This window comes from Perognathus longimembris, chromosome 2, assembly GCF_023159225.1.
Source record: "Perognathus longimembris pacificus isolate PPM17 chromosome 2, ASM2315922v1, whole genome shotgun sequence".
NCBI lineage: Eukaryota > Metazoa > Chordata > Mammalia > Rodentia > Heteromyidae > Perognathus > Perognathus longimembris.
In genome coordinates this window covers 2,605,306-2,627,260 of record NC_063162.1, presented here as the reverse complement: position 1 = coordinate 2,627,260, position 21,955 = coordinate 2,605,306, and the positions used below count along the sequence as shown (strand labels likewise).

The 21,955-nt window shown below is 54.6% G+C and overlaps 1 protein-coding gene across 1 annotated transcript in view; it reads left to right on the top strand.

Moving 5' to 3' along the window:
- Mgmt (O-6-methylguanine-DNA methyltransferase) overlaps window positions 1-21,955 on the top strand; it is a 194,521-nt gene that overhangs the window by 159,503 nt on the left and 13,063 nt on the right. The window lies entirely within an intron of this gene.

Sequence of the window (21,955 nt, the reverse complement as noted above, 5' to 3'; positions counted from 1 at the left end):
TTAAGGGTATCCAAGTGACTGCTTCCTTTCATCCACACCCCACTGGAGAACGGGAACAGGACAGAGGGTCCCGGGGCCGGGCTGCTCCCTGACCACGGTCACTGACACGGCCAGACGAGGGAAGAGAGAAAACGGAATATTTGGGGGACGAAATGCATCAGAGCTACTACATCTGTACTGAAGGGGGCACCCTGTTCCCCCTCCCCTGCGTCATTGAGAACTGAATCCAGAGGGCTTCCCCTGCGAAGACCCTGGGGGCGGGGGGGACGGCGGGGAGCCAGGAACCGTCCCTCGCAGAACATGGCGCCCACCCGAAGGACCGCCTTGTCCACGCACGAGATGCTGGGCGCCCCGGGCCACGCACCTGCCCCGCCCCTGCCCTCGTCCTGCGGCTCCACCCCACCCGTGTCCGGCAGCGGGAACCGTGGGCTGCGGGGATGTGCGGACAGCCCTGCTGGTGGAGCCCCCCCTTCCCCACCCCCCGGCACAGGTGAGTTCCTGCGGAGTCTGGGAGGAGGAGAAAGGAGTTGGGTACGGGTGTAGAACGGGGCACCTCTCACCGCGGCTGGGAAGGGGGGCTGCCCGGCGGGCTTGGCTTCTCTTAAGTGTGCCGAGTCAGTCCTCGAGGTTGAAAGTCTCAGGGCAGAAAACTGACGAAGCAGGACCACGGAGGACAGCAGAGGGAAGGGCGAGCCTGGGAAAGCCTGCACGCCACCTGACATTTGTTGGACAACCTAGTGACAAACACGGAGGCCAAAGCTGCCAGGAGCTGCCGGGTGCCGTCGAGCCAGACGGCGGTGCTGGCCCCCGTGGGGCTCACTGGCCTGGCCTCCCCCCCCCCCCCCCGGAGTCCACACAGCTGCCTGTCGACGGCCAGGCCAGACCTGGGGAGGAGCCTTCCCTGGGCTGGCAGGCGGGCCGGGCCGGCTGAGTGTCAGAGAGGGGTGACACAGGAGGGAGGGGGCGACAAGGTGTTCCCAGAGGGCCTCGGCCGACGTGAACCCCTGGTACCCACCTCGTGCCCCCCCCATCCAGAAACCGCCCCCCGGGATTCAGCCACACCTGCAGCCCTTAGTCCCAGCCCCCACCAGGGCCGCTCACAGGCCATGGCATCTTGGTGACCAGGAAGATGTCAGTAGCCACTGGGAGAGGCCGGGTCACCCAGCCACCTCAGCCCACGGGTGCCACGGGGTGAGCGGCGTCCACGCTTGGGGCTTCCGGTGAGGTGGCACCTGACCTCCTGACGCCCCCCCCCCCCCGGGCAGGCTGAGCCTGTGGCAGAGCCAGTCTTGGGCTCCAGTGTCCTGTTGGTGGATCCCTGAGGTCAGGCCCACCCATGACAGCAGTTCCCCTGGGGTGGGCGGTCCCTCACCTCTACACGTGCAAGGCCGGCTTGGGTTTTGTTGTTGTTATTGCCTGTTTCATTTTTTGTGCCAGTCCCGGGGCTTGAACTCAGGGTCTGGGTGCTGTCCCGAGCTTTCTTGCTCAAGGATAGTGCTCTACCCCTCGAGCCATAGCTTGACTTCCAGCGTTTTGTACGTGGTTAATTGGAGACAAGAGTCTCATAGACTTTCCTGCCCAGGTGGCTTTGAACCTCAATCCTCAGATCTCAGCCTCCCGTATGGCTGGGGTGACAGGCGAGAGCCGCCAGTGCCCGCTGAAATTGTGAGCTTTGCAGGTGAAGATTCGCCAGATAGTGGAAATTTTATCTAGTTCTGGAAATTCTCCCACCTTCAAGATCTCCAGATTGTTCAGTAGGTTGACCATTTCTTTGTGACGAGGCCAGAGGTGTCTGTTTTCATGGTGGGGGTGGTGGGTGGGACTTCCCTGGGTGACCCACAGAGGAGGGAGGAGGGGGGACCGTGGACAGGCGTCCTCCCTGTGTCAGGAGCACAGAGCCGGGCCGTGAGGCTATCTGTGTTCCGCAGTAATCAGGTCATTTCCTGAAATGAAACCAGCTGAGGTTTTCCTTCTTCGTTTTTCTTTTCAATTCGCTATTCTGGTTTATTCTGATTTCTGCAGAATCGTTTTTCTGGGGTTGTCACGTGGCGCGGTCGGGTGCTGTGGCTTTCCTTTGTTGCCAGGTTTGAGTTCAGATCTTCTTGTTCCGCTTACTTGCTAGGGCTGGTGCTCCACAACTTGAGCCGGGCTTCTGACCCAGCTTCGTGCTAGTTCCTTGGAGGGAGATGGCGTCTCTCGGACTTTCCTGCTTCATCTGGCTTTGCGGCCCGGTCCTCAGCCCCCAGCCCCCTGAGCGGCTAGGATGGCGGATGGCGGATGGGAGCCACCCGCCCTGGCGATGAAGCGTGTTGAGGGGGCCAGACTGCCTGCCCAGGCCGGCCCCGCGAGTGTTACTTCGTGAGGCCGTTGTTCTTGAAGCGCGCCGTGCCGTTTCTTTCGTCTGAAGTGCACTTCACCTTTGGTCTCGCGTGGACTTCCCGACGTCCGTACCTGGTTTGAGATGTTCCTTTCCGTGTATAACCTGGGCCCCGCAGTGGGCTCGCGGATCCTTGTCCCGAGCGTTCACAGCGAGGAGATCCGTGGGTTTCCAAGAGAGCTGGGGAAGGCCGAGCTGCCGGACCCCGGTGCAGAGCGGCGAGGCCGTCTCTCCCGTCCCGGGGCTCTCCGGGCCCTGGCTGCCGAGCCCAGGCCGTCGTAGCAGGCCTGGGATGAGCAGGTGCCGGGCGCACCGTGCAGGGGTGACCCCCAGCTCCCTCCTCACCCCTGCGGGCGGCAGCCCCGACGGCGGCGTTCGAAAGTGGCTGCAGTGTTCCCTCTCGAGTGAAATCGTTAACACCGTGCTAAGTCCTCCGTCACCGCCGTTAGCTTGTGGCCGTGGAAGCCAGGTGCGCGGCTGCACTACGAACCACGTTGCTGAACCTCAGGCTGCAAGTGAGGAACCCAGCTCCTGCCCCAGCACCCAGGAAGGGCCCCCAGCTTGCGTCTCTGCTGGGCCCTCACTTCCAGAGGGGCCCGCTGAGAGGGAAATGCCCTTGTGGGGTGAAGTTGTTCCCCACCGTGTCCGGGGATCTTCCAGCGGGCTTACGGGGGTCCTGAAGGGCAGCAGGATGACAGGGCCGTGCCCACCCTACCACCTCGCCAGCCCAGCGGGGCCCTGGGTGTCTAGGGGTCGCTGGTAGTCGGGGAGAGGAGCCCAGCCCAGAATCTTTCTGCTAACACCCTTGCCGAGGTCCGAGCATCTCGGCTGGGCTGGGAGCCACTGCCCTCTCCCGCGCCGGGGGAGAAGGCTCGCTCTAACGGAGGGCTTCCGGATGGGTGCAGAGCGGGGCTGCACGCCGCTCCGTGTGTGACGCAGGTCCAGCCTGCCCAGGGCCCCGCATTCTACCCGCAGTACTGGGGGAAGGATGCAGCAGTTGTGAGCACTTTGCTGTGTGCTTCTCACACACACACACACACACACACCGAGCTCACCACGCTTCGTCATTGTTTCTGTGTGCGGCATGTAAATGCACATTTAAGAAGTGATTTGCTGCGTGTTGACAGCTTAAGTCAGTTCTGGGTCGTATCTATCTGTATCTAACTGACCTGGACATTTGCACATAAAAAGAGGGTAGGAGAACCAGTGGACAATTCTTTTTCTCGAACTCCGGGCCTGAGCACAGTCCCTTTATTTTTTGACTCAAGGCTGGTTCTTGACCACTTGAGCTGCAGCTCCACTGACGTCTTTTTGGTGCTTGATCGGAGATCAGAGCCTCACGGGCCTTCCTGCCTGGCTGCCTTTGGCTCTCGGTCCTTGTGTCTCGGTCCTGAGTGGCTAGGATTGCAGGTGCGAGCCGTCAGCACCTGACCCTGACTTGGGGAGAGGGAGCCTGACGTGGACATGTCACCAGCTCCGCGGCCAGGTTGCTCAAGGGCGGCAGGAAGGGGCTCCTGGCGGTGCAGAGCGGCCGACCCGGAGGACCAGGACACTCCGCAGAGCCCCGGGGCCTTCAGCGTGGCTGCAAGCTTCCGCCAGAATGCATGCGTTGTTTCTGTCGGGCAGCTGCGGGGAACTGCGGATCCACAGACGGGAGAGATTGCTTGCTCCGGGTACTGCGGGTGCAATCAGGGTGACCCCGCCCCGGCTGGCTCGGGGTAAAAGTCAGAGCTCACGCTTGTGGGGGGAGTTGTAGTGGGAGCTGGAAGTGGCTGGAACCCACTCACAGTCTCCAGACCCCCCGAGTGCTGGCAGGCCCTGTGCAGAGCCCTCGGGGGTGGGGGGGGGTCCATGGTTCCCAGGGGCACCTGGAGCCCCAAGGCCCGAGAGTTTCCTCTGGGATCCGAGGTGATCAGAGCCCTGGGCCCCGGCATCTCTGGGGAAGGGCACACAGGCTGGCTCCAGGCAGCCAGGCCAAGCCACGCCCCGGGGCCAGCTGCTCGGGCCGCGGTGGGCAGGCCGGGCCGGGGGGACCCAGGGCCCCTCTTGCAGCACAAAGTGTGGCCGTATTGCAGTGGACGGTGAGTGCGGCTCCTACAGGAAAACACACTCGGTGTAACTTAGCTCTAGCTCAAACGGCGCATCTTTGGAAGTTTCTATTAAAAATAAGTCACCCTTCATTATATCAGCAATTCGAAGGACCACAGCCCCCAGTGATGAGCTTACATGGTTTTACCTCTGAAACATAGGAGTCGTCTGTTCGTCTCTATTTTTTAAATAGGCTTTTCACTCAGCTGGTTTTTTTTTTTTAATCTTTATTCCCACTGTACTCGTTAGGTAAGTATTGCTCGCCAAACAAAATATTTACATTAATACATTTTGGTCATAAGATAATATATTCACATTTGCCTTGATAAATATTCATCTTTATAATGTCTGTGCACTTTGGAATTATTCCAGCAATAATGGAATTACCTCTATTACCTAGGTGTGTAGAGCAAATAATCTTTTAATAAAATGTGCATAAAATTGGACTATGAGGTATCAATACGTTAGATATTGATATAAAATGAATGGCATTCGTGGCAGAAAGCTATCGATTATAGGAGCCAGGAGTGTAGAAACTCTTACTCCATGGAAATGCTTTTGCACACGTGGTCTTTCCCTGCAACCCTAGGTCCGTGCCGAGGTGGAATGGGAGGTTTACGTCTCCATGCTGGAGGTCGTGTTTCTGGTGGCAGAAGGGGAATCCGGTCTTCCTGTGGAGGCCGCGCTGCCTGCCCCCCGCGCCCTGCGTGTGAGAGCCTGGGGAGGCGGAGGGAGGGCCGGCAGGCCCAGCCCTGTGTCCTGCTTTTATGCCATGTGGCAAATAACTTAGGAAGAAAACCGGAGGGCAGAAGAGAGAGAAGGACGCCTCGCCTAAATATCCCCACCTCCTTGATGCAGTTGCATCCGGCCGAGGGCTTTCCGCCCCTCGCTGCTGAGACGTCTGGAGGGTCTGGAGGCTCAGGTGAGCGCTGCCCTTGACCGAGGAAGCATCCATGCTACCTCGGTTTCTATGGCAACTACTTTTTCCCTTTTTTTAGCCGCCGCTGTTAATTGGGGCGGCGACGCATGTCTCGTGGAAACCCGTCTGTAAACTTGTTGTGCGCACGCACACACGGACACTGTAGGCTTTCTGAAAAGGCACCCTCCTTCCTGGGGTGCACTGCTCTGTACCCCTTCCTTACTCCAGCATGGCTTCAAGAAGACCTAGCAACTGAGCCCAGGAGACAGACGAGCTGACTGCAGCCAGGGCCCACTTTCCACAGAAAATTTGCCTCTCCTCTTCTTGTCAGAATAAAATATGCAAGAACCAACATAAATGGCATGTCCCCTCCTTTTATTCCCCAAGAATGGGGCCTTTGATGTTCAAGAGCAGCTAATATTAAAGGCCATCCCTAGAAGGCGATAGAAAAACCTACCTATTTATGACAGATGCAAACGGCACAAATGTAGCTGAACAGGATGGTATCATTAGTTTGTGAATCGCATCCTTGAAAATAACTGTGGAGGGGCCAAATCGGTTTAAAAGAAGATAACAAAATGGTTTAAGCTACTTAGGTTGAATGCCAATTATATTTTAATATTCAACTGAGCATATTTTACTAAGAAAAAAGGCGGCGTTGACGCATGCATAACTCATTGGCAGCGTCGGCCAGCTGTGCCACTGTACTCTCCGCATTGCTTTGCACATTTTAGTAGCATGGTAATTTAGAAGAGGACTACCTGAGTGATGGCATTTTCAATGAGCAGGTAATCTACAGAGAATTTTTATATGGTTATGAGTTCTGTGCTTCAGCCCGGCAACACAAAAATACATCAAGACCAATTACGGTATCAACTTCCAGTGTGATACCCTTGCTACGAAAGTGCATGTATTTCTGCCCCAGGCATTTCAAATTGCATCTAATTTGAAATCTTTGGGGTTTTAATTAAATTTCAGAATATATGGAATTCTTCATTAGTACCTGCTCTGAATAGCAGATTACCCTTCTCTCCATCTCTCGTTAAAGAAGTAGGCTGTGTAAATACATGCTCAGGAGCTGATCATTTGTGGGGCTGGGGTATTGGAACAGAAATAGTGAAATGCAAAATAATATCAAAAAAAGATTATTAGTCCGGGGAGAGTCTCTTGATTTGTATTTTAATGGAATTTTACATTTCTCTTAATGATTTGCAAATTGTCCTCTGATTATAAGATGCATTAAGCTTTTCATTTTAATGGCAAAGACACAGCCATTAGCAGAATTTTTTTCTGTCTTCTTTCTAGAGTGATTCCCTGCAGCAGATAAATATTGAAACCATTAACACCTTTGATGTGCATTGCAGCCTGCATCTCACCCCCGTGCGCGGCCGGCCGGGGCGTCGCCGCGCGGAGCACCTGGCCGGGGACGGTGCCTTCGCCGGGGGACGGCGAGAGGCTGTTTGCCCTCCCGGAAAACAGGACTTCATCCGGGGTATTGTTTGTGTTCCAGCTAATGTATTTAAATATTATCAATGGCCCAATTTGTATTAAGAAGCCGGTTCGGCGGGTGGGAGGGCTGATGAGCCCGGCCCGGCCCGGCCCGGCTCCGGGGACGCTGACGGAGGCGGGCGGCGGCGGGCGTCTGGTCACCGCGTCTGGGCCACGCTGGCCCCGGCACGACCTCGGCTCGGGCGCGCTGGACTTCGACTTGGCCTCGGTGCCGACGCCTGGCGCGGAGGGCGGGGCCGGCGCGGGGGCGGGGCTGGCGCGGAGGGCGGGGCCGGCGCGGAGGGCGGGGCCGGCGCGGGGGGCGGGGCTGGCGCGGGGGCGGGGCTGGCACAGGGGGCGGGGCCGGCGTGGAGGGCGGGGGCGGGGCCGGCGCGGGGGCGGGGCTGGCGGGGGCGGGGCTGGTGCAGGGGCGGGGCCATCGCGGGGGGCGGGGCCGGCGCGGAGGGCGGGGGCGGGGCCGGCGCGGGGGGCGGGGCTGGCAGGGCCGGACGGACGGTGACCCCCGTTGCCGGGCCGCTCTGCGTCCGCCGAGCTCTGCCAGCACTTTCGGCCGTGAGGCGCCGGCCGAGGAAGCTGACAGCTTGGGGCGCAGGGCAGTGCCCGCCCCCCTCACGCAACCCCCTTCCCCCAGAGCCTTGTCCCGTGATGAGAGAGGGGAAACGGGGGGGGGGCTCAGAAATGGCCCTGTGGGGGGGGGTCCCTCCCTAGCAAGTGAGGGCGTGCCTTCCATTTGCCCGCGCCGGCCAGGGCAGATCTCCACGCAGCTGACCGGCGAGTGTCCACGGTCACCTCGTCCCCTCCGTGCCTCAGGGTAGACACCGCACAGGGCTCTTGGGATTCAGAGGACCCAGGTGAGCCCCGTGCCCTTCCTCGAGCAGCTGCTGGCCAGTGCGTCCACCCGTGTTCCTGGGAGCACCTGTGCTGTGTGCTGCTGGGTGTGGGCGACTGCGGTCAGCGCCCCCCCACCCCCCGCCCAGCCACCCAGTGGCCTCAGCAGGCCTCTCCCTCCCCGCCCGCCTGCCGGGCTGCTGCACACCGCCAAGCGTGGCACATCAGGAGGCTGAAACAATAGACATTGCTCGCTCACAGCTCCGGAAACTGGAGATCCGACATCCACATGTCTGCCGGTGGCTGGTTTGCTCTGTGATGTCTGTCTGTGGCTGGTTTGCTCCATGTTCTCTGCCCGTGGCTGGTTTGCTCCATGTTCTCTGCCCGTGGCTGGTTTGCTCTGTGATATCTGCCCGTGGCTGGTTTGCTCCACGTTCTCTGTCCGTGGCTGGTTTGCTCTGCGATGTCTGCCCGTGGCTGGTTTGCTCCGCGTTCTCTGCCCGTGGCTGGTTTGATCTGCGATGTCTGCCCGTGGCTGGTTTGCTCCACGTTCTCTGTCCGTGGCTGGTTTGCTCTGTGATGTCTGCCCGTGGCTGGTTTGATCTGCGATGTCTGCCCGTGGCTGGTTTGCGCCACGTTCTCTGTCCGTGGCTGGTTTGCTCCGCGTTCTCTGTCCGTGGCTGGTTTGCTCTGTGATGTCTGCCCGTGGGTGGTTTGATCTGCGATGTCTGCCCGTGGCTGGTTTGATCTGCGATGTCTGTCCATGGCTGGTTTGCTCCACGTTCTCTGTCTGTGGCTGGTTTGATCTGCGATGTCTGCTCGTGGCTGGTTTGCTCCACGTTCTCTGTCTGTGGCTGGTTTGCTCCACGTTCTCTGTCTGTGGCTGGTTTGATCTGCGATGTCTGTCCGTGGCTGGTTTGCTCCGCGTTCTCTGTCCGTGGCTGGTTTGCTCCACGTTCTCTGTCTGTGGCTGGTTTGATCTGCGATGTCTGCCCGTGGCTGGTTTGCTCCACGTTCTCTGTCTGTGGCTGGTTTGATCCGTGATGTCTGTCTGTGGCTGGTTTGCTCTGCTATGTCTGTCCGTGGCTGGTTTGCTCCACGTTCTCTGTCTGTGGCTGGTTTGATCCGTGATGTCTGTCTGTGGCTGGTTTGCTCTGCAATGTCTGGGGCTGGTTTGCTCCGAGTTCTCTGCCCGTGGCTTGCTGTGACTCCACACGGCCTGGCCTCTGACGTCTCTCTCTGCAACCCAGCTCCTCTTCTTCTGAGAACACCAGTCAGGAAAGATCTTCTGGGGAGCTGAGGTGGGGTAACTCCAAGAGGAGTAAGCAACCAGACCTGGAGGTAAGTGGTGTCTCTGTTACTTTCTTTAATAGTTTCCTACTCAAATGAAACTAATTCTATTATGTTATATTTGGGGTTTTAGTTATGGAAGTAAAATTCATAACAACAGTACCAGAAAAGATACGAGTGGAGAAATGACAATATATTGTGGCTTCTTACATTATTGTGAAGAAGTAGAATGAGCTTTGCTAAATCATAGATACGTATTTAAAATACTAGAATACCACTAAAAAATAAAACATAAAACGCTGTACCTATACACAATGGAATTTTACACAGCCACTAGAAAGAATAATATTATGTCATTTTCAGGAAAATGGATAGCTCTAGAACAAATCATGTTAAATGACATAAGCCAAGCTCAGAGAGACAAACAGCACATGTTTTCTCTCATATGAGGAAGCTAGACCTAAAATACTGGAACATAATAAATGATACAGGTCTCTAGGTACTCACACACAATGAGACCAAAGGAGGACACTCTCAGGAGAAGAACAGAAAGTCACAAGGCCTAAGTGCATCCGACCACACAAAGTAATATTTATCAAAATGAACTCCAGGAAATAAAAGCATGAGATTTTTTTTCTTTAAAAAAAAAACAACAGGGCTGGGGAGATAGCCTAGTGGCAAGAGTGCCTGCCTCGGATACACGAGGCCCTAGGTTCGATTCCCCAGCACCACATATACAGAAAAACGGCCAGAAGCGGCGCTGTGGCTCAAGTGGCAGAGTGCTGGCCTTGAGCGGGAAGAAGCCAGGGACAGTGCTCAGGCCCTGAGTCCCAAGGCCCAGGACTGGCAAAAAAAAAAAAAAAAAAAAAAAAAACTGAAATGTATAGCTCCTAAGCCAGTGAAGCAAAAACAGAGTGCCAATTTAAACAAATCTTACAAGTAGGAAAAAGGGGAAATGAAAACTGGATTGGACAAACAACAGTTTGATAGACTTAAATCAACTCATAAAAATAATTACGTTAAATTCAAATAGTCTTAAGACTCAAGTAAAAAAGGCATAGATGAGAAGATTGGTTAAAAAAAAAAATCCAGGGGCTGGGGATATGGCCTAGTGGCAAGAGAGCTTGCCTCGTATACATGAGGCCCTGGGTTCGATTCCCCAGCACCACATATACAGAAAACAGCCAGAAGTGGTGCTGTGGCTCAAGTGGCAGAGTGTTAGCCTTGAGCAAAAAGAAGCCAGACACAGTGCTCAGGCCCTGAGTCCAAGCCCCAGGACTGGCAAAAAAAAACAAAAACAAAAAACAAAAAAAAAAATCCAGGCCCTGCTAAATATTTTCTATAAGACACGGTGTAAAACAAAGAATGAGTACTTATGCAAACATTGAAAGAAAAAGAAAATACGCCATATCAGAAAGATTTCTGTGAAACTGCATTTGTGTTCAGATTGTATTGTTTATATAGATTATCTTAAGGAGTCCTGAAAATAAGTGAGTGCAGTAACTATTGAGTGGATTCAGTTATTTTAATATGCAAAAATAAGTTATCATTTATATAATAATATAAAATAGTTTATAATCAGGTCACATATAAAATACTTAAAATCAATTAGAGGTATGTAACATCTCTCCACTGAATAATGTAAAGACATGGCCAAGAGCAATGAATAGTTACACCTTGGTCATTGGAAGAGATGATATTGCAGAAAAATTGTTTCTCCATTAACTTTGTACTCAAAGTCCAGTCTTCATTCTTTCAGTTCAATCAAGCCTTAAATTCCAGGTAATATAAAATTTTATGGCCATTCAAAGGGCCTAGAACAATTGAAGGCAATCTGGAAAAAAGAAGAATGAAATTATAGGACTCGTGCTAAATAATTTTAAATTTTCCTTCAAATCTATAACCATCAAGCCTCTATAATAAGGATCCAAACTTAAAACCAAGATCTTTACTTTCCCACATGTATGTTTGTGAGCAATGTCAGGTAGATCAATGAGGAAAATAAAGTCTTCTCAACGAATGGTAGTTAAATAAGTTGTCTTCAAACAGTGCTTGCTCTGACCCCTGCCTCACACCATGTACGTAAGATAACTGGACCTAGAGCACAGACGTAGCGTTAAAGATGATAAGGCTTTTTGAAGGAAACATGAGCAGTATTTTCAAGCAGACATATCTTGTAACATTAAAAGATAAAACTGTGAAAGAAATTATCAATAAATTACAAGTAAAAGTCATCATAACGAAAACAGACCAGCCACGGAGCGAGAGAGATTTTTACAAAACATCTCACCAAGTGCTTACAGGAAAACTATACGGTGGCCCCATCATTACACAATAATCAGAGAGCCCAGCGCAGCCCTGGGCAAAGGGTATTATTGTCTTCCGTCGGGAATATACAGGAATGGACCCATGAGCACATGACAGTGATCAGACTTCAGAGAGATGCACGTTTGCATCACAGTGAAAGGCCCAGGCCCAGGCCCGGGAGGGCTGCGGCTGAGAAGGTGGCTACCACGTCTGTAAGGGTTTGGAGCACCCGGACCTGTCCCACCTGTGGGTGAGGTGTGAATCACTGTAGCTTCTTGGGTATAAGGTTCTCCAAGTCAGTATTCGCCGGCAGTTCTCTAGCATGTCCATCCACGTCCACGGAAGCATGGAGAGTGTTCGTCGTGGTTTTCTTTGTGATTGCCAACCGTTGGGATCACCAGATGCCCACGTGTGGGGGGGGGGGCTGCATTCGTGCCGGCATGTCCACGAGGGCTGCCTCCCGGTCTCGCTGCTGGACAGCAGGAAGGTGCCGGGGAGACTCAGCAGCGTGCTGAGCAGAGAAGCTGGGGCTTATTTACGGAAGCTCTGCCGTTGGCAAAGCTGATCTGGGGTGTAAAGAAATGAGAAGCGTGACTGCCTGTAGGGGTGTGCAGGCAATAACTGGCTGGGAAAGAGGCGTGAGGGAATGTTCTGGCATGTGGATCGTGCAGGTATACGTATTTGTCAAAACTCATCAGAGGTGTGCTGAAGGTGGTGTATTTCACTGTCTGTAAATTCTACCTCAAAGGGAAGAAGAATTAAATTGACATTGAACTCTTAATGGCATATAAGTTAATGTGCTCGGGGAAGAGAATCTGATGTCTATAGCTAATTTTAACACGCAGTAACAATTTAAGATGGGTAGAAAGGTAGAGGATGAGAGAAAACAGCTATCATCTGAGTAGGAAGTACATGAATGTTCACTCAGAAATCCTCTGTATATTTAAAGCCTTTGTAATGTCGGAGTAAGATGGCGAACACTGTGGGGTTTTATTCCTGAAAGGAGACTTTTCAGAAAAGACGATTTTAATGGCTCCCTGTCCGCGGATGAGGCAGCTCCCCAAGGCCTGCCTTCCGCCAGCCGTGCTCCCCAAAACACCGGGTGGGTGGGAGGTCACTGCAAACAGAAGAGAACCCCAGGTGCTGGACCAAGCCGCTCACGGCGTCTGTGTGTTTTGGACCCTGCAAGCCAGCTCTGTCCCGGGGGGAAGGCCGGCGGGGAGGCAGGCCCTGAGGGAGTCTGGGAACAGCAGGTGTTCTGCTCCTGGGCCGGTGACAGCATCTCATACCGGAAGTGCCCTGGAGCAAAGGAAAGGGGCCTGGTGGGACAGCCACTTGTGTTGATCAGCAAGCTGGAGAGGACACGAGGCGAGGGCCGAAGGAAGCCAGCACAGGATCACAGAAGACCCAGGGGGCAAAGGCGGCCAGGCGTAGGCCCTCTGCGTGCCAAGGCCCCCAGCACAAAGGCAGGGCGGGGGCTCATCTTCTCAGGCGCCCTGGGGAGCGCACCCCGGTGTAGCAGGCAGGGTGAGGGGCACGTCTGCTTCTCGGGGGCCCTGCCCGGTCACCCCGGTCCAAGAGAAAGCGCTGCGGGTGCCGCGTGCGGGGAGAAGCCAAGCGTCGGAAGCCGCAGCGGGGAACGGCAGCCTGGCTGAGACCTCCGCAGCCCCGCGCCACGCGGTCCGGGGGTGGAGGAGGCCCCGGGCCGGGCCGTGGCCGGCCTTGCCCACACTCCGAGCGTGGGCTGCGCGTCTCGTCTCGAGGCCTTCCACAGACAGCCGCCCCCGCCGATGGAGAGTTCAGAGTTCCCATCCGGAGGCCTTCATCCAGCTCCTGGCCCAGCGAGGCCGTCTGTCGGTCCCCATGGGCGGGTGGGTCGAGGCAGAGCCACGTGGAGCTAGCCGAGTGCTCTGAGGGCCTGCAGCCCGACGGATTGTGAAACGGGGAGGAGCTGGACTGGGGCTGAGGAGGCCGTGTGTCCCGCCCACCCCACCCCCGCCCTGTGCAGCTCCACCGGGGGCGGGGGGGGGGGGGGGACCTGGGAGGGAAGCTCTGACGACACTCCCTGAGCTGAGGACTGTGGCCAGCACCACAGGGGATCCCGAGTCCAGTCAGCCTTCTATCGCCGTCCCAAATGCCTGAGGTAACGGCGGAGGAGGGAGGATTTGAACCATGGATCCAGGGGGTTCCGAGCAGGCTTATCCCTGGGGCTTTGGGCCTGTGGGAGCCCAGGCCATCGTGGCGGGTGGAGCGTGGCAGAGGACACTCCCTCGAGGAGGCCAGCAAGCCCGATGACCTCACTTCCCACCCCACCCCCGGCTCCAGCCCCACTTCCTGTAGTACCGTAGGGGTCCCATCTCTCAACACGGGAGTCACGGGGGACACGTCGCCCCCCCCCGCTGGCAGCTGGGCGCTCGAGTGGGTGCTGAGGAGAGAGAGGTGGGGAGGCTAGCACCAGAGGCCGACGGCGGGGCGGGAGAGACGGCAGGATGCGCAGACATGACAGAGAAAAGGCTGGAGGAGGGGGATTGGAGGGGACAGGAAAGGCCAGCGACCCACGTCATCGCGGGGTGGCCGAGGGAGCAGAACCCCCCCGGTGGGGAAGGGACTGGGGAAGCTGGGGTGCTCGCCTGTGCATCGGGTTTTCCTACTCCATCTTTCCTCGTCGCCCCTTTCCTCTCTCACCCTCTCCCAGTGCTCCCGGGGTCCCGTCCGCTCGCTGGCCTGCCCGGCTGCCCCGCACTGCCCCGGCTGTGGGGTCTGCAAGGAAGTGGAGGACCCTGCACCCCAATCCTGCGAGCTTTGGGACTTTGGCCCAGGACTCACAACACAGGCCACACACACACACACACACACACACACACACACACACACACACACACCCTCAGGCTGCCCACCGCCTTCTCCCCTGCTGCCTGCTAGCGCCTGCTACCTGCCCTGCAAGCCTCCTCCCCTCCCCTCCCCTCCCCTCCCCTCCCTCCCCTCCCCACGCACCTGCGCAACCCTCATCCTCATTTGAATAGGTGAGAAACCAAAGTCAGCTGCACAATTTGAGCTAGATTCCATCACTCAAAATTCAGTCACAACTTCTTTTGAATTCCTCAGCTGCCCCGAGGCAAAGGCTCAATGTTGATACTGAGATTAATCCCCAAAGAGCCCCTCATTTCTCTGCAGAGAAATTAAAGCTTGCCAGTTTTCCTTTTGCCTGTCCTTCTGACAGCTCTGTCAGTAATGATATGCCTGCTCTGTGGCGTAATCCCCGGCCCGCGCCGGAGAATAATTCATTAAGAAATTAAGGGCTCCGCTCCTTTCCGTTGGGTTGGTCTTCAAAAGTTAGCTAATGGCGACGGCAGCATGATTATCAATGAAAAATTATTCAGCACACCTCAGGGCTGTTCCCGACAAGCTGGAAACGCCGCCCGGGTGGGGGTCTCTCCGGCTCACCCCCGGCTTGTCAGTGTTCCCGGAAATTAAGTCGGGTGACGTTGAGTGTGAGGTGTCTGTGTAAGGCCGGGAGGGCGGGCCGCGCACTTGCCCAGCTGGAGAGGAGGCTTATTTTTAAGACTGGTGAGAGCAGCATGAACTGTCTGCTCACAGGCTGGTGGGGTTTCCCCTCCCCGGTGAGGAAGGAGGGAAGGCTTCTAGAGGCTTCCAGTGGAACGCCCGAGTTTAGGTGGGGGGAGCGTGTGCACGCGTTCCTAACACCTCCAGTGTAGGTACGCCATCCCTGCGGACCGGTGAGCTAGCCGCCATGTGAGTTCACTCCTTCGTGGAAGGGCTCAGGTGGCTGAGAGGACGGGGAGAAGCTAGCACTGCCCGGAAGAATGGGGGGGGGGGGACGGGGGAAGCTAGCACTGCCCGGAAGAATGGGGGGGGGGACGGGGAGAAGCTAGCACTCCCCACTCTCCGGCAGAATGGGGGAGGAGGGGGAGAAGCCAGCACTCCCGAACGGAACGGGGCGAGGGGGCATTTCATGAGGCCAGGAGAGCCGAGAGGAATCAGAAGCAGCCTCACTCGGGCTCTGAGTGCCTTTCTCGTCGAGGTTAGCCTCCGTAATGCAGTAAGGACCTGGGGTTCACCGTCGGGAGTGCCGGCGCTCCTCCTCCCCCCTCCCCTCCCAGGGTTTTTTGCCCAGTGTATCTTTCTGTCTTTCTTCTATTGTTCAGAAACCATTAACCCCTGTTCTAAAGTCAGTCGTTCAGCTTTGAGCAGAATGACAATTATTTCGATGGTAGAGGTGTTAATATATAATTATTCATTTTCATACCCGGACACTCACAGTTTAATCATTTCTCTGTAGGTTTCCCTAAGTTTGTGCTTAAAGTCTTAGGCATAATTCTTTTGTTAAATAAATGTAGGAGGCTCTAAGTATTGGAAAAGTAAAGGCCAGCTCGACATCTCCTCTACCTGCAGATGCAAGTGGAGTTGGCGGGGGGGTGGGGGTCCCCCTTCCCCCCCCCCCAGTGCGGCTCCTAGCTGAGTCCCTGGCCGGCTCCTGGCTCCTCCAGCAGGCAGAAGGCTCGTTTCCGGGGGCCAATGGTGCCATCTGTCCGCAGGACGAGCTCAGAGGCTGTGTTGTGGGGTGCAGGGCCCGGGCAGCAGGGAGCTTTGCGATTCCTGAGTCCAGGCCGAGAGGGGAGCGGCCAGCGTGGCCCCCAGACCACGGATTCCCGAGCAGCCGCTGCTCTCGTCCCAATCACGGAGGACCCCAAGGGCCTGTGAACATGAGGCTGAGGGCCGTGCACACTTAGGAGAGTGAAAATGAAACACCAGACTGTTCCAAATGTTGGCTTGTTGAGAAATGAGCTCCAGCTTATCGTGCATAACATGTTTATATGAGAACTATTTTCAAGGCAAAAAGCAGTGTTTTCTACTTGGGCCGACCTCCTTGGGTTCTCAGACCAGCCCTGCATTTGACCTGTGGCGTGGCAGGTCCTGGGCCTCTAGCTTCTCAGTGCTTGGGAGGAGAATTAACAAAGATTAGTCTGAATTAACAAGGTATTTATTGCCTTCCCATCACGGTGAAGACAACTGGAGCCCCACAGACACCCCGGAGGGCCCCCGTTACAGCCTGGAATTACCGCCGCGGTGGCTCCCGGCTGCCCCAGTCGCTGTATTCTTGGAGCCTGCAGCACCGGTGTCTCCGGGGCCGGTAGCTGGAGATGTGCGCGGCCGTGTCCCACGCACACATGGGGCTGCGGCTCCCGCCAGCTCAGGACCAGGCCAGCCACAGCCACGGGGCTCCTTCGCCTGCCCGGTGCCCATCGGGTCATTAAGGGACTGGCCGAGAGACGGCGTTTCCAAGCTCCGTGTGCCTGGCTAGCGGGCCCGAAGGGCTGTCCCGAAGCCCGTGCTGGGCTCCAGGGTGGACAGGCTTCCCGTCTTCCCATTCTCCTCCTGCCGGCCTCATTGAACCTGCCCAGGGTACATCCCAGGAGCCCAGCCAGGGCAAACAAGGCCTTCCAGAGCCCCGGAGGCCCATCTGCGGACAGCACTGCCGGAGAGGGCAGGAGGGCCCCCGCGGCCCCCTCCCCCCCCAGCCCTGTCAGGGTCAGGAGAGCCCCCCTGGAGGATGGACAGCGCGGCCCCTCCAGTGCACGTAGCCCTTGCCCCTGTGAGGCACTGTCACACCGTGGACTGGAACAGACCACGCTGGGAGCCCCCTCATACCCGGCAGCGGTGGAGAAGAGGCAACGCTGCAAGCAGGTCAGCTGGAGGTCTCGGGGAGGCGGGGAGACTGAGAAGCCCGCAGGGGACTTGTCCCGCACGCCCGACCCAGCCTCCTCTCCTGTCCTGGGGCGCAGACGGGCCACTCCGCCCCTTGCAGCAAGGACAAAGGTGGCCCAGAATCGGGGCAGCTCTTAGGACCGTCAGTGTCGCCCTTGTGCCCGATCCACGCCCCTCAGTCCTGGACAGGGTAGTCACCGAGATCAAGGCACACGGGACCAGGTGCCCTGGCTACCAGACACAGCCACGGGCTGCAGGCACCTCAGAGCCGGGCACCGGCCGGTCCTGACAGGCTGCACCCCAGATCGGGGAGGGCAGGAGGCATGGCAGCCTCCTGGACGGTCAGAGGCGACACCACAAAGCTCCCGGCCCTGGCTGTGCTTTGAGACGGTGCTGTCCACCTCCCCACAGTGCGGAGTATGGGGACAGGGCCCCGGGGGTCCGATGGGCGTCCGGTGGGCGTCCCCTGTGAGCTACGGGGCCCCTGGCGTCCGATGGGCATCCTCCGTGAGCTGCATCCTCCATGGAGATGGAATTGGCGGGGGGAGGGGGGCGGTGCTAGGGAGGAAAAGATTTTGCACAAAGTATGACCTAGATTCCATCTTAACTAGAAAGTATTCCCTTGTGTCCTGAACTTAGAGGACAACCCCCCCCCCCGCCCTTGATTGAAAGAAAGGCTTCCTTTCAGCTTTTCCTAAAAATTTGCTTTTCAAATGAACGTGGATCGAAATGGACTTTTTTGTGGGGTGCAGTCTTGTGAATGTTAATGTCTGTTGTTGGGACTACCTCCGAAATCAACATACAGAGAAGTTGTGTCACCCGAAGACTCCCTTGTGCTGCGGGTAAAAGGTCCGGCTGCCCAGCCCGTCCTGACTCCTGGCTACCACCAATCCGCTCTCCAGCGAGACACTTATGTGTGCTTTAAGAATAGTTTGTGGGGCTGGGAAGGTGGCCTAGTGGTAGAGTGCTTGCCTAGCATGCATGAAGCCCTGGGTTCAATTCCTCAGCACCACATAAACAGAAAAAGCTGCAAGTGGCGCTGTGGCTCAAGAGGTAGAGTGCTAGCCTTGAGCAAAAGCTCAGGGACAGTGACCAGGCTCTGAGTTCAAGCCTTAGGACTGGTACACACACACACACACACACACACACACACACACACACACACACACACACACACACACACTGGATTGGGGCCTGGAGCTGCTGGCTCACGCCTGTAATCCTAGCTACTCAGAAGGCTGAGATCCGAGGGTCTCAGTTCAAAGCCAGCCTGGGCTGAAAAGTCACCCTGAGACTCAGACTCATCTCCAACTAACTACCAAAAAAAAAGGAAGTGGCGCTGTGGCTCAAATTGGTAGAGTGCTAGCCTCAAGCAAAAGAGCTCAGGGACAGCACCCAGGCCCTGAGTTCAAGCCCCATGAATGACAAAAAAACAAAAAGGATAATTTGGGGCAAGGACAGAAGGGAAAACCTGGGAGAGAGCAAAGGAAATAGTAACATTGTCCAAAAGGAAATGGACTCTTTGCCTGACTTATGAAACAGTAACCCTTCTGTACATCACCTCTATAATCACAATGCAAAAAGAATATCCAGTATACATATGTGACAGTGGAACCAGGTGTGAGGATGGGGAGTTGAGACACGCGGTAGGAGAATGACACAGGATGCATCGTATTCATAAATGGATATGTTGAGCAGAAGCCCTCGTGCACAACTACTTGAAGACAATAATTCCCAGGTGCCTGTGGGCCGTGGGGCATGCCACTCATCGATCCCAGCCACTCAGGAGGCTGAGGTCTGAAGACCGCCGCCGAAAGGCCAGCCCACCAGGAAAGTTCATGAGTTGTGTCTCCCTTTAATCACCAAAAAGCTAGACATTGAGCTGTGGCTCAAGAGGTAGAGCACCTGCTTTGAACAAAAAAATTCTAAGGGAGAGCAGCTCAGGCCATGAGTTTAAGCCCAGTACCGGCCCCCTCTCCCCAAAAAAAGACGGTAATAAATATCACCTAAGTGGAATCAGGGAATACTAACCTTTGGTCTTGGTAGCTTTCAATCAGCTTAAGGCCTCTGAAATTGACCCAGATTTTTGTACCTATCTGCAGTTTATTCCTTTTCATTGTTGAATAATGCTCCACTATGTAGGTATACACCATTTGTGGATTTTTTTTTTGTTATTTCAGCTCTTCTAGTAGGTATGTCATGCTACATCATAATTTAAATTTGCACTTCTCTAGTGGCTAGCTATGTGGTGTGTCTTTTTATGAACCTGTTTACCAGTGCATATGTATCCTTTGCAAGGAACTGTTCATTCTAAGCCATTTATTTTCATGCTTTCTTACAGTGCCCAGGATTTCCATTGAGATATTGAGTAAAAGAAGGAAGACTAGACATCCTTGCCTAATTCGCAATCTTGTGGGAAAAGCCTTCATTGTTTTTAAGTTAAGTATGTCATCTGTAAGTTTTTTGTAGATACCTTTATCAGATTGAGGAAGTTATTTCCTCTTCCTACTTTTCTGAGAACTTATATTAGGAATGGATGTTAAATTTTTTAAGTAATCATCAGCCTCAGTTTTATATGATTGTAAAATCTTCATTAAGGCGTTAATATAGCAATTATAATAATTTGAAGGGACTGTTTTTAAAAGTTTTAGATATAAACAAAAGTTGAGAAGTTAGTATAAGTTTCCTGCTAGCCCACATCCATTTACCCACTTATAATTAGGCCATTTGTATTTATTGTGATGATGTATTTGTTGGTTTTTGTCCCATCACTGAGACAAGGTCCCTGAATGAAACAACTCCAGAGCGGAATTTTCATTTTGTCTTACAGCTCGTATCATGGTAGCCAGGGAGGAAAGATGGAATTCATGAAGGGACCAGGCAAGAAGTTGCCCCAGGGACCCTACGACCTAGCTAGCCTTCCACTGCCTTCCTGCCTCTGACCCCCTCCCAACAGTGCTATCCCACCCTGGACCCATCAAGCCACACCTCCATCCGTTCATTGGGTCAAAGCCCTCGTGATTTCATTTTCCCATCTCTGGAAGAGCCAGCCATCCCTGAGAAACACATGCATCGGCCGCTTCACAAAGGCCCGGGGATCCCTGAGTCAGGTCAAGTTAACACTGAAGATGAACCATCACAGGCGACGTTGTATAATTGACACCGTCCATCAGAATGGCCTGTTTGTTATCAGCAGTGAGGCAACGTGGAAAGCTTCTTGCTAGCTAAAGTCTGTGCTCCACTCTTGTTCTCTCAGTTTTCACCTCATATCCTTGTCTCATTCTGCGATCCCCACATAGAACTCGACATCACATTCCATCACTGGGTCTCCTTAGCTTCTTGGTGGTGACCGTTTGTCTGATTTTCCTTATTCTGGGCAGACTGGAGAATTTTGAGGAGTCCTGGCAACTACCTGTGGAATGACCCCGGTTGGGGTTTTGTCAGATGTTTTTCAGTTAAATCAAGAGCTATTGTTTTGAGGAGGAATACAAAGAAGTAGTGTACCACTGTCATTGAATCCTAGGAGGGGCTCGTTCTGTCAGCGTGGCGTGGCGTGTTGATATGGACGTGGATCATCTGGTCCAGTCAGGGTTGCTAGGCTTCTCCGCGGTAGCATTGCTCCCAGCCCCGTCCTATGCGCTCTCGGAAGTTAGTGCTTTGCACACACTTAGAGGAGGAATGGGGATTTCGGTGTGTCCACTTCCATTTATTTACCCGTCCAATCTAACCGATCATTTGCTTTCATCAGCAGGGCCTCATGAATATGTATTTTCTTTGTTGGGTTGCAATGCAGTACTGCATCTTGTTGCTCTAATTGACCCCACTTGGGCTACTGGCAGCTCATCCAGTTTACTTCTCCGTCCCTTTGGGATCCTCCGGTCACTGTGGTTGGTGATCTTTTTTTGTCATTTTGTTTCTCTTTTTTTGAACATTTATTTACTTCCTGAAGTGGCAGGATGCTTTAGGCTCATGGTTCCTGTTGAATTCCTGGGGTGGGGGGGGGGAGGCCACGTGTTGAAAGGCCTTGGTTCTTTTCATGATACTCTGGCATTAGAAACCGAGGTCTCGGCTCTGAGTGTGCTCCTTGCTGCTGGGAAGACCTTTCCAAGTCCTCTCAGCTGAGGGGTCAGTGTGTGCTCTAGACATGTGGTACGTGTGTATCACAAGTCCTCCTGTAGTGGATAGCCTGTCGTGTGCGTGCATCACAAGTCCTCCTGTAGTGGGTATGTGTATATCACAAGTCCTCCTGTAGTGGATAGCCTGTGGTATGTGTATATCACAAGTCCTCCTGTAGTGGGTATGTGTGTATCACAAGTCCTCCTGTAGTGGATAGCCTGTCATGTGCGTATATCACAAGTCCTCCTGTAGTGGATAGCCTGTCGTGTGCGTATATCACAAGTCCTCCTGTAGTGGATAGCCTGTCGTGTGTGTATATCACAAGTCCTCCTGTAGTGGATAGCCTGTGGTGTGCGTATATCACAAGTCCTCCTGTAGTGGATAGCCTGTCATGTGCGTATATCACAAGTCCTCCTGTAGTGGATAGCCTGTGGTGTGCGTATATCACAAGTCCTCCTGTAGTGGATAGCCTGTCGTGTGTGTATATCACAAGTCCTCCTGTAGTGGATAGCCTGTCGTGTGTGTATATCACAAGTCCTCCTGTAGTGGATAGCCTGTGGTATGTGTGTATCACAAGTCCTCCTGTAGTGGGTATGTGTATATCACAAGTCCTCCTGTAGTGGGTGTGTGTATATCACAAGTCCTCCTGTAGTGGATAGCCTGTGGTGTGCGTATATCACAAGTCCTCCTGTAGTGGATAGCCTGTGGTGTGCGTATATCACAAGTCCTCCTGTAGTGGATAGCCTGTGGTGTGCGTATATCACAAGTCCTCCTGTAGTGGATAGCCTGTGGTG